Raw genomic sequence first — 16,375 nt, 5'->3', positions numbered from 1 at the left:
CCGGGCTACTGAGGAGGGAGACACAGGCATGCTAGTCATGCTTGACTTGTCGGCAGCATTTGACACAAATGACTTTGACTTTCTAATTTCTAGATTTTTGAAGGTGGTCTGCATATCTGAGGAGTCTTTGAATTGGTTCTCCTCCTTTTTATCAAATTGGAAGCAACAAGACAAATTGGGAAATCACTACCTAGATTCCTTACTTGTCCTTTGAGGTGTGCCACAGGTGTCTTCTCTATCCTCCTTATTGTTCAACATTTATATTCAGCCACTTTTAAATATTTTCTCTGAGTTTAATTTGCATTATCGCTCTTACACCGGTGACACGCACATCTATGCCAAGCTCAAGAACCCACCAGAAGTCACTAATCGATAGCTAGCGTGTTCACAAAAAATAAAAAATGTGATGCTCGAACTTAAGCTCCAACCTAATCCATCTACCTCAGAGGTTATTGTGTTCGGCCCTCAAAATCGATTAACTGGCTTCCATTCCTGGTTCCCTTGTCCAGCCCTTTTTTGATGTTTCAACCACTTTTTCTATTAAGGTTAAAAATGTAAGCAGCAACTCACATATTAATGAAGTGGTTAAAGGGATGGTTCACCCAAAATATTTTATTTCAAAAATTGATAGGCAATATAAAAAAACAAAAATCGATTGCCATTTTTTTTCCAAGTCCCTATGTAAAATTTTGAGCAAATCAAGCTCAAAGAAAGCACATGGGGGCATCCATTTTGTGAATTGGATGCCTGCCGCTGTGCTTGCTTTGGCTTTTGTTTCACTAATGAAGGAGAAGCCAGCCAGCTGTAGTAAACAAAAGCTACCACTGGGTGGCTTTTCCTTCATTGGTGCTGTACGGGGAGGACGGGGACCAGAGACTACAGGCAGAAAAGCTGCAGCTGCATCTCGGTAAGTGCTATTTTATTTATAAAAATAAACACTAGCTGTGTTTTTTTTTCTAAGTTTTCCGGGCTGGAGGAGCCCGGAAAACATGGAAAACATAGAAATAAAACTGCAGCTTTAAAAACGTTGTATTTATGTTTGCGGGAGCTTTTGAAGTGACCGCAAACATAAATACAACGTTATTGTGTCTGAAAATGCTGCGTTTATTCTTTCTAAGTTTCTCAGGCTCCTCGTGGCTATCACTTTGGGTCTCCGGTGCTCTCCTCCCCAGAGAAAGCCCTAGAGCCACAAATGGGAAAGCAGATTTAGGCAGAAAGACTACGCGGTTGTTTTCTGCAATGCTAAATGCTGCAGTGTTTCTTCCTAAATCTGCTTTCTCATTTGGGGCCCAAATGGGAAGCAGATTTAGGCAGAAACACTATGCGGTTGTTTTCTGCAATGCTAAATGCTGCAGTGTTTCTGCCTAAATCTGCTTTCCCATTTGGGGCTCTAGGGCTCCCCGTGGGGAGCCCTAGAGCCCCAAATGGGAAAGCAGATTTAGGCAGAAACACAACGCGGTTGTGTTTGAAAATGCTGCGGTTTTTCTTTCTAAGTTTCTCAGACTCGGAGGAGCCTGAGAATCTTAGAAAGAAAAACCGCAGTGTTTTCAAACACAATAACGTTGTATTTATGTTTGCGGTCGCTTCAAAAGCGACCGCAAACATAAATACCATGGGCCTCATTACGACCCAGGCAGTAAGTTACCGCCTGGGTCGTACCTTTACCACCATGGCGTAAACTACGTTTACGCCATGGTGGTTGGCGGACTTACCGCCCCATTCCGAGGTTGGCGGGGCGGTAAGTCCCCAATCCACATTTACCCTTCCCCATTCCCATTTTTGCCCCATAGGGCATAATGGGAGTGGGGAAGGCGTTAATTACGCCACCGTAAATTACGGTGGCGTAATTAACATCAAGGTCCCTTAGCGCCATGGATTTTAACACCTGCTAAAAGCAGGTGTTAAAACCTCCATGGCGCTAAAGGACCTTGGAATCAGGCGGTAAGGGTCGGCGCTGTTTACGCCGCCGTAAACCCCTTACCGCCTGAGTCGTAATGAGGCCCCATGTTTTTAAAGCTGCAGTTTTATTTCTAAGCTTTCCGGGCTCCTCCAGCCCGGAAAATTTAGAAAAAAACCCACAGCTAGTGCTTATTTAAAAAATAAATAAATAGCACTTACCGAGATGCAGCTGCAGCTTTTCTGCCTGTAGTCTCCGGTCCACGTCGTCCGAGTCCCGGCACCAATGAAGGAAAAGCCACCCAGTGGTAGCTTTTGTTTACTACAACTGGCTGGCTTCTCCTTCATTAGTGCCGCAAAAGCAAAAGCCAGCACAGGCGGGCATCCATTTCACAAAATGGATGCGCCCATGTGCTTGCTTTTGCAAATTGTGAGCTTGAATTGCTCAAAATTTTACATAGGGACTTGGAAAAATAAATGCCAATAGTTTTTTTTTTTTAATATTGCCTATCTATTTTTGAAATAAAAATTTTTGGGCAAACCATCCCTTTAAGTCTATTTACTACCAACTCAATCTGTTGAGACGTGTCTTGTCTCTTATCACAGAATAGACTGTCCTGCAGTTATAAGGACACCGGTTAACTCCAGATTGGATTATTGCAATACTCTTTATATTGGGCAACTGGCCAGATTCATAATTTCCAGGTTGCCCAGAATGCTGCAGTTAGACTCCTTTACATCCTCGCCAGAAATGTCTCAGTATCACCTGTAAGAAACCTTAAGGTGTCTCCCTGACTAGACCCCGGGGATCTGTCATCCAGGTGGTCAGGACATGGGCATCACTATTGGATCCAGTTCCTTGGGGTGGACCAGTGAGGGAGAATGACATGGGTCGGGGGTCCTGGGGAAGTGGAAGTGGGACGCCAACGGGTGAGGCACAGTATCCCCCTTCCTCTAATTCTTTCCCCCATCCTGCTAGATAGGAACTCAGAAACTCTACCCACCCCACTTTTCCAACATCAACACTTTCGTACACCACAAAAGACCATGGATAAACACCAAAGCCATCTCCCTGACATGTCCCAACACAAAGGTCAAACAAAGTCAGGAAATTAACCAGAATCACGCACACCTGACAGCCCTTTCCCTTCTGCACAGGGATAAAAGTTGGAGCACGAAAGCACAATACGAGCAAGGCAGACTGCGCGACGACTCAGCTATCCAGGTACAGCAGCTCAAGAGGTGGAGAAAAATGGCCGAAATGGTGACAAGGAGAGAAGCAACCTTGCCCTTTCCGACCCTTGCCTGTGAAACCTCCAGAGAAGGAAGGGTAAGACTGCGAACAATAGCCAGCGTGTGTTGCAGCAGATATCAACGGTACACTGGGCCCTCCACTGATAACCAAGCCAGGGAGAGGCGCTCACCTCTGTGCTACCGGCCTTGACTCCAGAGACAAGAGAAGCCAAGCGGTTCATCACACCCAGTGATTCGAGGGGAGAACTGATAAGAAACTGCACTCTGTTGAAATACAGTAGCAAACTTCTAATTGAAGAAAGTACAAAGAACTGCTAATAAGAAAGGGGAAAGCCAGCTGTATAGGAGCCCGGCACGACGTGGGTGCTCACTCGAGAAACTCCGGGTGACTACCTGATTGTTGAAACTACCGTTAACAGAAGGCCTTGGGAGAGGCTCGAACGGGGTCAAAGTGGTCATACAGGAGTCTAGCAAAATCCTCTGTACAGTGGAAAGTCTTTGACCGGCAGATAACTGTCAAGCTAAGGGGAATGAAGGCCGCATCATAAGAAAGTAGAAGGAACAGTGTGATTTCCACGAGTCAACCCGACGGAGGGATGCGATAGAAAGGGGAAAGCTTAAAGTCCCAAAGAACAATGAGTTGACAGACGTGAACACGGCCGAGTGTACTGTTTTGTTTAAAAAGATATTAAGACTCGTGAATGCAAGGAAAAGCCATAGGTATCCCGACGCAGGGAGGCTGAAGTGCAAGAAGGATCTGAGCCCGGAGGAGGGGACTCCAGGGGTGAATAATCATCACCCATCGACCTATGAAAGCAACAGAGAAAGTACAGCCAGAGAAGAACTTTAAAACATTTTTTGAGGATGTGCCCCCGGAAAAGGGGGATCCAAGGGTGAAAAGCCATCACCCAACGTACATATTGAGAGGAACCTTTGTTTGTTATCTTGCATACGTCAGGTCCTCGAAAGGCAAGAGACTTTTTACAGAGAAAGAGACTTGATCATCAACGGTCCTGATAGCTGAGAACAGAACTGTCGACTCATGCTAGGAAAGCTGGAGCATGTGCTGTGCTCCAGAGTCCCGCCTTATCCTGTGCTAAAAACGTGGGGAAGGGAGACCCGGGCTTCTATATCCTGACTTATCAAGATGCCACTAGGACTGCCTTATTATTATTTGATGGTCGTAGGTTGCTCCCATCTTAGATTTAGGTTTAGATTAGGCATTTTTTCTAACCCAAATACAGTTTAATAAACACAGTTTGTTGTGTTACCCTTGAACTGTGATCACTTGTGTCTGTCTATTCTTGATACCATTTCTTTCTTACACACCGTACCATACGAACCTCCATTGGCTACCTGTTCAGCAGAGGATTCTTTTTAACACACTCTGCTTGATCTTTAAATGTATTCATGGCACCCCCTCTTGCATTCCTGCTTCAAAAATCTCTCTCCAGGGCTCAACTCGTTTTCTTTGATCTTCTGGGCAAAACATCCTAACCGTTCCCAGAACCTGTTGCTTGCCATATTCCGGATGATAGACTGTCCTTAATCCGGAAGAAGCTGAAAACGTATCTGTTCGAATGATTTCCACTATCTGAATTCCTGCTTCCTCCCTCTTTCCATGTCTTGTTTCAACATCTGCGCCTAGATGCAGTTTCTGCTTGGTTCCTTTGGATCTGCGTACTACACTACAAATACCAAAATCACAATGGAGGTGTTTTGTGCGGAGAGTCCTGGAAGTCAATGGGAATGGCCATAAGGATTAGCATGGCCATGGGTAGTCAATGCGTGCGTAAATACCAAACAACACCTACAAGCTTTGTGTCCCTCCTCATATACAATCTCTCCCTAGCTGTACTCTAATCCAAAATGCCACCTAATATCCAACAGTAAAAATTGGACAGAATACAGAAAGCACTTTACATTCACCTGGATGTAATAAAGGAAACAGCAAACAGTGCACAATCACCCAGAAAAAAAGGTTGACTACAACATGCACATCATAGTAAGCGGAAATGATGCAGAAAACAGCAAGTACTGCACATCCACCTGGAAATAATACAGAATGCAGTAAGCACTGCACATGAATCCAGACGTAAGTCATACAACAAGCACCTCACAGTAAGCTAAAATAATGCAGACTTTATCATGCATATTCTCCTATAAACAATGCAATCTACACCAAACATGAACCACATGACCTCAGAAAAAGGCTGGCTCCTACAAGCACGTCATAGCAAGCAGAAATGATGCAGAAAACAACAAGCACTGCACATCCTCCTGTAAAGATTGCAAAACACACCAGGCACTATACATGAACTCAGTAAGCACTGCCCAGTGATCTTGAAATAATACAGAATACAACAGGCACTGCACATAACCCCGGAAATAATCCAGAATGCAGCAAACAACCGCATTCACCCAGAAATAAAACAGAAGGCAGCAAGCACTGCACATCAACCCAGTAATAACGCAGATTACAGAGAGCACTGCCTATTCACGTAGCAACCGCTAAAACTGCACCAAACAATGCCCATGAACACACACACATATAAATGCCTAGCTCCCCTGGTGTAACACATTAAATGCCCCCTTTACTCCTCACAGCATAGGATTGACCTAATTCCTAAATGCACCCTTTCTCCTCATAGCATATAATTGACCAGATGTCAGGGTCTCGCATGTAATAGGGGCCAGTAGTTCTCAAACTAAACAAAGCTCAATGTTACACTATCCTGTGTATCTAAGAAAGCACAAGAAATGCCTATATTATAGAACCCTGCTTTGTGTTATGTGCAGGAAGAACTTATTGAGGTGCAAGCCCCTCTGGGGGCTCAAGGATGCCAAAAGACTACATTACCCAGGAGGCTGCTGTGGTCAAGAGCCTCTAGAACCCAATGGGATGTGGAATCAGCCTTCGCGCATGCGCATTGTGCATCGGACAACGCCCCAGCTTCCGCGCATGCGCGCAACGAATCCGGAAAGCTTTGCTTGCGCTCATGGACGCCGGAGAAGTCAGACGCACGTCCCGGAGGCTCCTGCAGGCTGCGAATCGCGGGGCCATACCCCGCCTGCCTATCCTGCAGGCCCCGCGTAACGCATGAGATAAGTGCTAACTTTGTTTACTAACTGCAGTACTTGACTGCGGACCTTTGGGAAGGGGTTACTTGAGGTCCGGAGAGTGAACGTATACTAACACATACTCGTTCGACTCCCCAAACTTCATGGGCGTGTCTCGAGCGCTGAAAAGCTCGCGTACAGGGGGTCCTTGTCTGGGGGCTTGGGGCTTAAGGCCCATCTGAGTACTGAGTGTGTGTGTGTCGGGGCTCCGGCACAGATTTACCCACAAGCAGTGGGAACTGGAAGCACGGTCAAAACGAGTGTGCAGGCTAAAAACTCATGCGTGCTTTTATTCTTTTGTAGCGGCGCTCCCGTTTCATAGCGAATCAAGGATCGTGGAAAATGAAAGCCTGTAGTGGAAATCGCCGCATCTGCAGCAACATTCAGAGCTAAGTGAAGCTAAACTGTAAAACATGATATGCATGGTTGTGACTTCAAAACAATCATTGTGAAAGTGTGACTATTCATGGCGGGGCACTGTTAGAGTGATGTAAACTCAGAGGTGTTTGTGTAATGGGAATCAGACAAGTTATAGGTTCATATCCCTAAGCAAGAGAAAGTGTAATCTACTTGAGAGCAAAGTAGATGAGTGCAAGAGAGAGTGGGCGGAGGTCTACATTGCAGGCACCCAGGAGGGGGCCTTACAACGATTCATCCCTACCTTCCCTACCTATTCAATCCCTACCCTACCCATCCAATACCTTACCCTAATTCAACCCGGTCACCCTAATTCCCCTTACCTATCCAATCTAGCGGACCCTAACCCTCTTTCCCCCGCGGGTCGCGGAGGCCTGTGGTGGTAATAATCCAGGCACCAAGACCCAACGGGGAGGCAGGTGTACGTGCTACCTCCGCGCAAGACCAGGATACTTGACAGGAGGTCAAGCCCAAGTATTGTCAGGCGCCCAGGTAGCACGTCACCATGGAGGCTGTGTTAGCAGCATTACAGGATTTAAAGAACGAACTGCATGCCACTAGACAGGATTATGCTTCCCTGGCAGGACAGGTTCACACACTCACTGTCCAGGCCGCTGCTCAAGCCACACCGTTGCCTAGTGATCTTGCTCCACCTACTCCTGTGCAGGTCCACGTGTCCAACGAACACCCACTTCCTTTGGCAGCTCCTGAGCGGTATCACGGGGACTCCCAGAGATACAATCAGTTTGTAATGCAGTGCCAGTTGCATTTTATCACCAAACCCGTTATTTTTCGCACTGCCCAAGCACGCACGGCTTTTGTTATTTCATATCTGGGTGGGGATGCCGCATCCTGGGCCACACCATTAGTGACTAAGGACGATGCATTATTGTATGATTGGGACCAATTTTTAGAGGAGTTTGGTAAAATTTTTAACCGAAGAGCAGCGACCCTAATAAAGGACAGGGAATTGCTTACCTTGCGTCAAGGAGGGAAAGACTTGGTGACATATGTTACCACCTTTAATCGGCTGGCAGTCGAAGCTGACTGGCCACAAGAGAAGCGGTTAGCGCTATTCTATCAGGGGTTACATGATGACACAAAAGACCTCATAGCACAAGTAGATCCGCAGCCCGACACTTGTTCTTCCATGATAGACTTGGCTTAACGGCTTGATCAGAGGCAAAATTAGAGGAGGCAAGATAGAAGGAAATGGGACAGTAAACCAGTGGTAAGACTGGATCAACAGCAACAACCAAAATCTAGCATAACGAGTGATGAACCCATGCAAATAGGAACTATTTGCGGCCCTCTGTCCAAAGAAGAGAAAGACAAAAGACGACGAGAAAAACTATGCCTCTATTGTGGGAAATCAGGACACTTCGTTAAGGAATGTCCAACCAAACCTAAAAAAGAATTGTCGGGAAACAAGAAAGCTCGCCAGTAAGGGTGGCTCGGGCGAGCCCACCAGAAAACACCCCTAGGCTTTTAGCTAATACCTTGCAACCACAAGTAAACCATGTTACTGTTCCTGGCACAATCCGTAGGGGGAAACAACGGGTACCGGTATCCTTGATGGTGGACTCCGGAGCCACCGGAAATTTCATAGATCAAAAATTAGTATTAGAATTAGGTATTCCTCTAGTGAATAAAGAATGCAAGGAAGAAGTTAAATCGGTGGATGGGTCGCCACTGACATCGGGCTTAAAAGCACAGCAGACCATGTGGGTGCACTTAGAGTGCAACCCACAACACCAGGAAAAAATTTGGTTCAATGTCATTGCCGCACCCCAATTCGGAATTATCCTAGGGTTGCCCTGGTTGAGGACTCATAACCCGAAGATCGATTGGTCCCAAGGAACGTTAGAGTTTCCCTCAGCCTATTGTTCCGAAAATTGTGGCACAATCAGTGTGGGGCACGTAATCGGAGGCATTGGAAGTGATTTGCCCGCAGAGTACCAAGACTATAAAGATGTCTTTAGTAAAACCGCAGCCGAAACTTTACCACCTCACAGGTCTTTTGACTTTAGAATAGACTTAGAACCAGGGGCAACATTACCATGCAGCCGTATTTATGCGTTAACAGAATCTGAAAACGAACACCTGAAAGAGTATATTAAGACAAACATGGCCAATGGCTTCATGCGTCATTCAACGTCTCCGGTATCGTCACCCTTATTCTTCGTTCCCAAAAAGACCGGGGACCTAAGAACTTGTATAGACTACAGGGCAATAAACCGTGTTACTGTAAAGAATCGATACCCACTACCCCTGATTCCCACTTTGCTAGACCAGGTTTGTAATGCTAAAATATACACAAAATTGGACCTACGAGGTGCTTACCATCTGGTACGGGTGCACAAAGGGGACGAATGGAAGACCGCCTTCAGAACAAAATTTGGCCTTTACGAATACCAGGTCATGCCATTCGGACTCTGCAACGCACCCGCCGCCTTTCAGCACTTCTTAGATGAGGTTTTGCGGGGATACCTAGATGTTTTTACAGTTGTCTATATAGATGACATACTGATCTACTCCTGAAACATAGAGGAACATCAGACACATGTGAGAGCGGTCTTACAACGCCTTAGAGAACACCAGCTATATGAAAAATTAGAAAAATGCGAGTTCCATCGAACTACAATAGAGTTCCTGGGGTTTATTTTGTCTCCGGAAGGAGTGACAATGGATCAAAAAAAGGTACAGTCTATCTTGGAATGGCCTTCCCCTACCTCAGTGAAGGAAGTGCAATCAGTATTGGGCTTTGCCAATTTTTACCGCCGGTTTATAGACGGATTCGCAAAGAAAGTGCAGCCAATCACCCGTTTGTTAAAAAAGGGATGGTTTTCCGGTGGGATACGGAAGCAGAAACCAGTTTCCAGGCCCTGAAGAAAGCATTTACCACAGCACCTATATTGCTCCATCCCGACCCTGCTCGTCCTTATGTTGTGGAGACCGACGCCTCCAGTACCTTGGCATACGATATCACTGGATTTGATAGTAGATTTACCAGCATGCCATGGTTTAACCACCATCTTAGTAGTGGTGGATTCTTTGACTAAATTAGCACATTTTATTCCTTGTAAAGGGGTGCCTACGGCCAAAATAATGGTAGATCTTTTTCTTCAGAACATCGTACGTCTACATGGCATCCCACAGCACATTGGCCCTCATTACGACCCTGGCGGAAAGTGACTGACCGGACCGCCACAGCGTAAATAGCGTTTCCGCCATTGCACGATGGAGCAAAGTGCGGCCCATTCCGACCCATCGGGCACGAGCACCACGCCATGGCGGAAGTGCAAAGTCCGCGATGGCGGAAATGACCCCAAAACGGCCCACACCGCCGCCGTACGGCGCCCTAGGTGCAATACCGCCACCCATCATAGCGGACACCGCAGTGAGCGCCAACCGGAAAGTACGGTGACCGTAAATATACGGAAACGGAAGTAAAAACATGGGCCCGGAACGGGAAACAACACCCCGTACACCTATAAAACCACAAAATACACACAACCACTAAAAACACCACCCTGAGACACATCCCAACCCGTCATCCACCCTAGTGAAACCAAGAAAAATGGGAAAAGTAGCGAAGAAAGCGTGCGACCGCAAGCGGCAGGTCCACTTCTCCCGTGAGGAACTCACCGTGCTTACAGAGACCCTCCATGAGAATGCCGCCGCCGTCTTCTCCACGCAAATGACCAGGACGGCACTTGCGAACAAGAAGGCCATATGGGCCCTGGTGGCACAGCGGGTAAGTGCGGTGGGGACCGCACCCCGCAACCCACAGCAATGCAGGAAGCGGTGGGACGACGTGCGGATACGCGTCCGTAGCATACTTTCTGCCAACCGCAACATTGCCACAGCCACCGGGGGAGGATCGGAATCACCCATCAAGTTGACCCCCTGGGAAGAAATCTGTGCCTCCACCATTGGAATGGAGAGCATAGAGGGAGTCGGAGGGATGGAGAAAGGAGTGCAGACATCCGGAGAATCAGGTAGGTGGCCCAAATAAAACCATGCCAAATCCACAATGTCCAATCATGTGACTCACATGTGTCCACATAGCGCAACAGCAACACATGGCCAGGAGAACGTCCACACACATTGGCCTGATAGCGCACTTTAAAACTCACAATAAATACATAAATAAGTAAAAACCCCAAAAACACCCACTACACGTGCAGCAGGCACACCCTAACTGCAGGCTGCCAAACAACTGCACCCTCACTCCACACACAAATGAAAGCACCTCCAAGGCCCCGACCCAAATCACCCTCAGGTACCACCCCAATGCATGTGATACATTGCCATTCCAATTCCCACAGACCCATTAATAACGCTCGCCCTCCTTTACTCCACCACAGGGTCCGATCCAAACGACGAGCTCCAGGACACCCCTACCAGCACACCTGCAAAGAGGGCCAAGACCGACGGCCAAAGACCCTCCACCTCAGCTGCACGCATCAAGACACGGCAGCAGCACATATCAAGTGGCAGCACACAGGAGGGAACATCAACAGGCAACCCAGCAGCCAGCATGCCCACAACAGCACCACCACAGGTCCCCCCAATGGATGCCACAGAAGGTACTGCCTCTGGTGGCAGCAGCACCATAGGTGACACCCCATTAATGGCAGCATGCTCCGACACAGAAGACGGGGATGTCGAAGTCAGATCCATCCATGACCTGTCCCAATCCCCCTGTCTGTTCCATCCCGTACACCATGAGGATACCACGCAGGGGCACCCACAAGACGACGACTGGCCATCCCCCACAAGCCCTGTGGCAGGGCAACATGAGGCGAACAGCCCCTCTGTGACACCACCGCAAATGGCCATGGCCCAGCAGAGGCAACAGTCCCTCGACCAGTTAATCGTGCAACAGCAGCAACTGGCCACGCTCCTCAAGGACCATGCCGATGGATGTGGGGGCACCAAGGCAGACATAGAAACATCAACTGAGACACTTAGGGCACAAATGGAGTATAGCACCGAGAGCCTGAGAGTCCAAATGGAGAGTAGCACCGAGAGCCTGAGAGTCCAAATGGAGAGTAGCACCGAGAGCCTGAGAGTCCAAATGGAGAGAAGCACCGAGAGCCTGAGGGGGGTACTGCATGCGACGTCCAAAGACGTATGTGCCGAACTTGCCGCAGTGCGCCGTGTGCTCACTGAGCTCTCACAAACCCTTAGGGACATGCATGGACGTGAGCAGGCAGAGACATCATCCGTTGCAAGTTCCATCCAGGGCAGCCCCCAACGTAGATCTGGGAGGAACCTGCGCTCCACAGGCAGGGGTGCCCCTGATACCCGCAGAGGGGGCTTGCAATAGCGACTGCCCACTGACAATGAGCATCTTTGGACACTGGTGTTCGGGGGGGAGGTAGGAGGGTGGAGGGGGTGTGTTGGGCTCACTTGGGTGGCGGGTCGATAGGGTGTTCAACATGATATCACATATGCCATAAACAATGCACGATCAAACAATGAGATGTGTGGACAATGATCTTTGTGTACTAGGCCATCATAGGCGTACAGTCCATATTGTGCATGTACCAGACACACACAGTGCCACGAGTCCCGTGTCCATGTATCAGCCACCAGGCGTGAGTGTTAGAAGCATGCATCTATGAGATGCTGACGAATTTCACGGCCCTCCTGTGCCTCGCAGACTCCTTGAGGTGCTGCCACATCCCCACCCTCATCATGACCATCTTCAGGTGCTTGCAGTTCTGCGTCAGGGGGCATGGGCACATTTCTACGTACGCACATGTTGTGGAGCATGACACATGCCATCACCATCTTTGCAACCTTCTCATGGCGGTACAGGAGTGCCCCGCCAGACCTGCTGAGGCACCGGAAACGGGTCTTCAGTAGGCCGAATGCCTGTTCAATGACTACACGGGTACGTGAGTGGGCATGGTTGTAGTCCTCCTCATGCTGGTCCCGTGGGTTCCGGACTGGTGTGAGGAGCCATCTCTTCAGTGGATATCCGGCATCACCTGTATGTGGACGATAAACGAATTATGTGGAATGCCATTGCTACGTACGCACCCCCCCCCTTCCTGCCAGGTCATTGCCGCATCACATACCCCACATCATCATGCATGAAATGAGACTCACCGAGTAGCCAGGATCTGTTCCCTGCGTGTCGCTCCATGTAGCGTGGTATTGTAGAGTTCCTCAAGACCATAGAATCATGGGTTGATCCAGGGAATCGGGCACAACAATGTGTAATGATCCTGTTGGAGTCACACACCATTTGTACATTCAGTGAATGAAATTGTTTTCGGTTGCGGTACTGGGCCTCCATGGCATGTGGGACGACCAATTCCACATGGGTGCAGTCGATGGCACCAATGCAACCCGGTATGCCGCCAAGTGCATGGAATCCCACTTTTGTGTTGGTTATTTCCTGCTCCGAGCGTGGTAGAGAGATGTAGTCGTCTGCGTGCTGCAGGAGGGCATCGAGCACTTGCAATAGTGTCCGTGAGAACAGTGGCTGAGAAATGCCATGCAACTGTCCGACTGTGTGCTGGTAGGTGCCTGTGGCCAGGAAGTGGAGTACAGACACCACCTTCAGTAGGGGTGGGATGGCGGTTGGGCTATCTATCATGCTGACAAGGTCAGCCTGTGTCATGTCCACAATGGCGGCTATGGTGTCCCGGTCCAAACGGTAGAGGGTGTGGATCTGCTCATCAGTGAGGTTGAACGGATGTGCTCGGAGGCGTGGGATTGCGGGCTGCCTGCGTGGTGGTAGTGGCTGTGCTGGCAGCCCTTGCTGGCCCTGCCTTGCCCTCCTCCTCCTCCTGCGTCTCCTCCGTGCGGCCGGTTGTAGTTGGTGTTCGTCTTCTTCTTGGAGTTGGAGTACTTGCAGTGCTATCAGGTCCCCCAGGGCCAACATCGCGAGTCCTGCCGGTAGCATTTCGGAGTGGGTGTGGTTGTGGGAGGAGACTGGGTGTGCAATTTATGTGTTTTCAGGCTGTATGGCCTCCACCTGTGGTGATTCATTCCACCTGTGCAAGCTGCTCTCCCCTTTGGGCGAGCACGTCCCGCACACAACGCTGCAATTCGAGGAATGGCATCTTGCTATTACAATCATGTATTAGTACCCGATGGCCGTGTAACATTGGTTGATATGTTCATTCGGCTATGGTCCCATTGTTTCACATGCATTCTTTGCAGTCGCGAACAGACTTGTGAAGGGTCAGTGGAACGTAGTACTCGAGTAACGGTGGACCCTCATGCATCACTGTACCGAGGTTCACCGACGGGCGGGGCCTCCCATTTGTGAGTGAAGGCAGTTGCCATTTTCACACACAGCCGCACTAGATGGATTAATTTGTGATTTCAAGCGGCCACAGATGCCTTTTCGACGTGATGTTGCAAATGAGGAATTCGAAGGGCGGCGCTTTCGGTCTTCAGCTAGCAGCGAGGAGATGCCCACAGGTCTGACTGCAAATATAACGTTCTATTGTTCAGTGTCCTTGGGACAGGGGCCATGGCGAGGATGCAATGATTGATATGAATAGTTTGGGATGCGCAATAGCGAAGTGGATGATGAGGCCGGACGTTCCCAAATACATGTTACTTCACAACACTGGAATTACGGGCTGGGGCACAGTGGATTTTGCAGGCTGCATAACGCACAGACTCAATGGAATTCTCACATGTTATGTGAGTATGGAAACAGGCGTTATCATTACGGGATGAGGGAATGATGAATGGATGCATGGACAGATGATTTGATACGGTGTTTGCCATGTACAGGGCTTCTTGGAATCTGTCCGCCTCCCCTGCGCTATGTGATGCAGGGCTGCCATAGTGGGACCATCGTCTATCTGGCCTTGTTGAGCCCTCCCTGTCTCGACGCGCCTTCAGACACTTGTGTCCATGCACGTTACCAATCCCATCTGATGGATTCTGTTTTCACAGACGCATGCACAGGTACACTCGTTTGTGATGGTGTTTTCACCTCGATATGGATAGTTATGAGTCGCAAGTGGTTTTGGGGTGGTGATGATCCTTTGGAGTGGGCTAGCATGCATATGGCTGTGGATCTAGTGTGATCATTGAAGTGAGTTGTTCGAATGTAGTTCTGATGGCCATTCTATTCTTTTTCTTTTCTTTTGGTTGACAGGTATCTCCTCCCCTTTTGCCACTGCCATCTGTATGCCACTCCTGCAGATGGGTTTTACTCCCGACACCTGCTGCTTCGTGTTAATCTTTGGAGCAGCATTACGATCTTATGGGACGATCGCCAATGGGCCACATGCCCTTACGCAGTACTAGTGGCTCGGAGCAACATTTCGGCCTTTCAGCTGGACTAGTGCCTCCCTATTGGGACGGCCCTGCGGTTCTAGGCGCTTCCATGTTGCCTTTTCGTACGAGAATGTAGCCCCTGTGCACCATGAAGGAACAGGGCGTCACACAAGAAGTAGCTGGTCATTTATTGCGGATGCAGCCCACAATGGTGAAATGTGTTTTGGAGTTCATGGCCTAATGGCTGTATGGGCTTGGTGAATTTGTTGTGCATTAAATTTCTATTCTGATATGGGCCGTGTAGCGTTCTTCTTTGCAAGTGATGTGGCATATTCCTATTTGGGGAGCGATGTATTGTGAGGAGATCTGCATTGGGTTCCAGCTTCGGAGTATAGTTGCGTGGTACTGTGCTGGGCGCGTTTGCCTACGAAGCCCAGTGAGGTCAGGGGTGAGGGCTGCCAATATGACTGTTTGAATGATGTCATGCTCAGGAGCGGGGGATTAGGTTTTGTGTAACAGATGCCGGTCAGCCAGGTGGATTGGTGGAATGATGTGATTATCGGAATATTGCTGGTCACAGGTGCCTGTGTTTGCGTGCGTTTCTTGGTGGGAGACTGAGGTCATGTCCATTGGTATAGCTTCTGTATTCGTGCCATCTGTGCCCTGCAGCTCCCATTGGCCCCTCTTGTGATTCTTTTGTTCGTTGGCATGCATGGGTGACTTGTACATTTCACTGGTTGCATTGTGACTTCGTTGCACCTACGGGGAGTTGTACTATGTGGCCAGGGAGCGGTGTACAGGCACTCAGTGGGGCCGTTTACGGTTGATTCGCGATGCCGTACTTCTCACCATGGCGGAATGGTACTTTCCGCCGTGCTTGATGGCGTTAAGTACATGTCCGCTAGGGTCGGAATTCGCGTACCCTTGCGCCATGGTGCTAATTACGGTTTGGCATGGCGCGCGCGCGCGTACTTGGTGCAGTTAGCATTGGCGTTCACTACGGTGTCGCTAATGGCATCGTACTTTACGGTGACGGGTCATAATCGCACCGAGCGCTATTCGATGGCGGTATTGCATTTCCGACATCGTTTTTTGATTTCCGCCAGGGTCGTAATGAAGGCCATTGTGTCAGACCGGGGGTCGCAATTCACGTCTCGTTTCTGGCGAGCCTTTTGCAACTCTGTAGACATTAACCTAAAACTGTCCACTAGTTATCACCCCGAGACCGATGGGCAGACGGAGCGGGTGAATCAGACCCTTAAGCAATACTTACGATGTATGACCTACGAAAACAAAGCCACTTGGGCGGACACAATCTGGCTTGCTGAATTAGCTTACAACAACGCTACACATGCCTCCACTAAAACAAACCCATTCTATGGCACGTATGGTTACCACCCTCGATTTCAACCTGTTCCCCATACAA

Source organism: Ambystoma mexicanum, chromosome 3q (genome assembly GCF_040938575.1).
Source record: "Ambystoma mexicanum isolate Mex_15411 chromosome 3q, UKY_AmexF1_1, whole genome shotgun sequence".
Lineage (NCBI taxonomy): Eukaryota > Metazoa > Chordata > Amphibia > Caudata > Ambystomatidae > Ambystoma > Ambystoma mexicanum.
Note: the sequence above shows the minus strand (reverse complement) of the source record.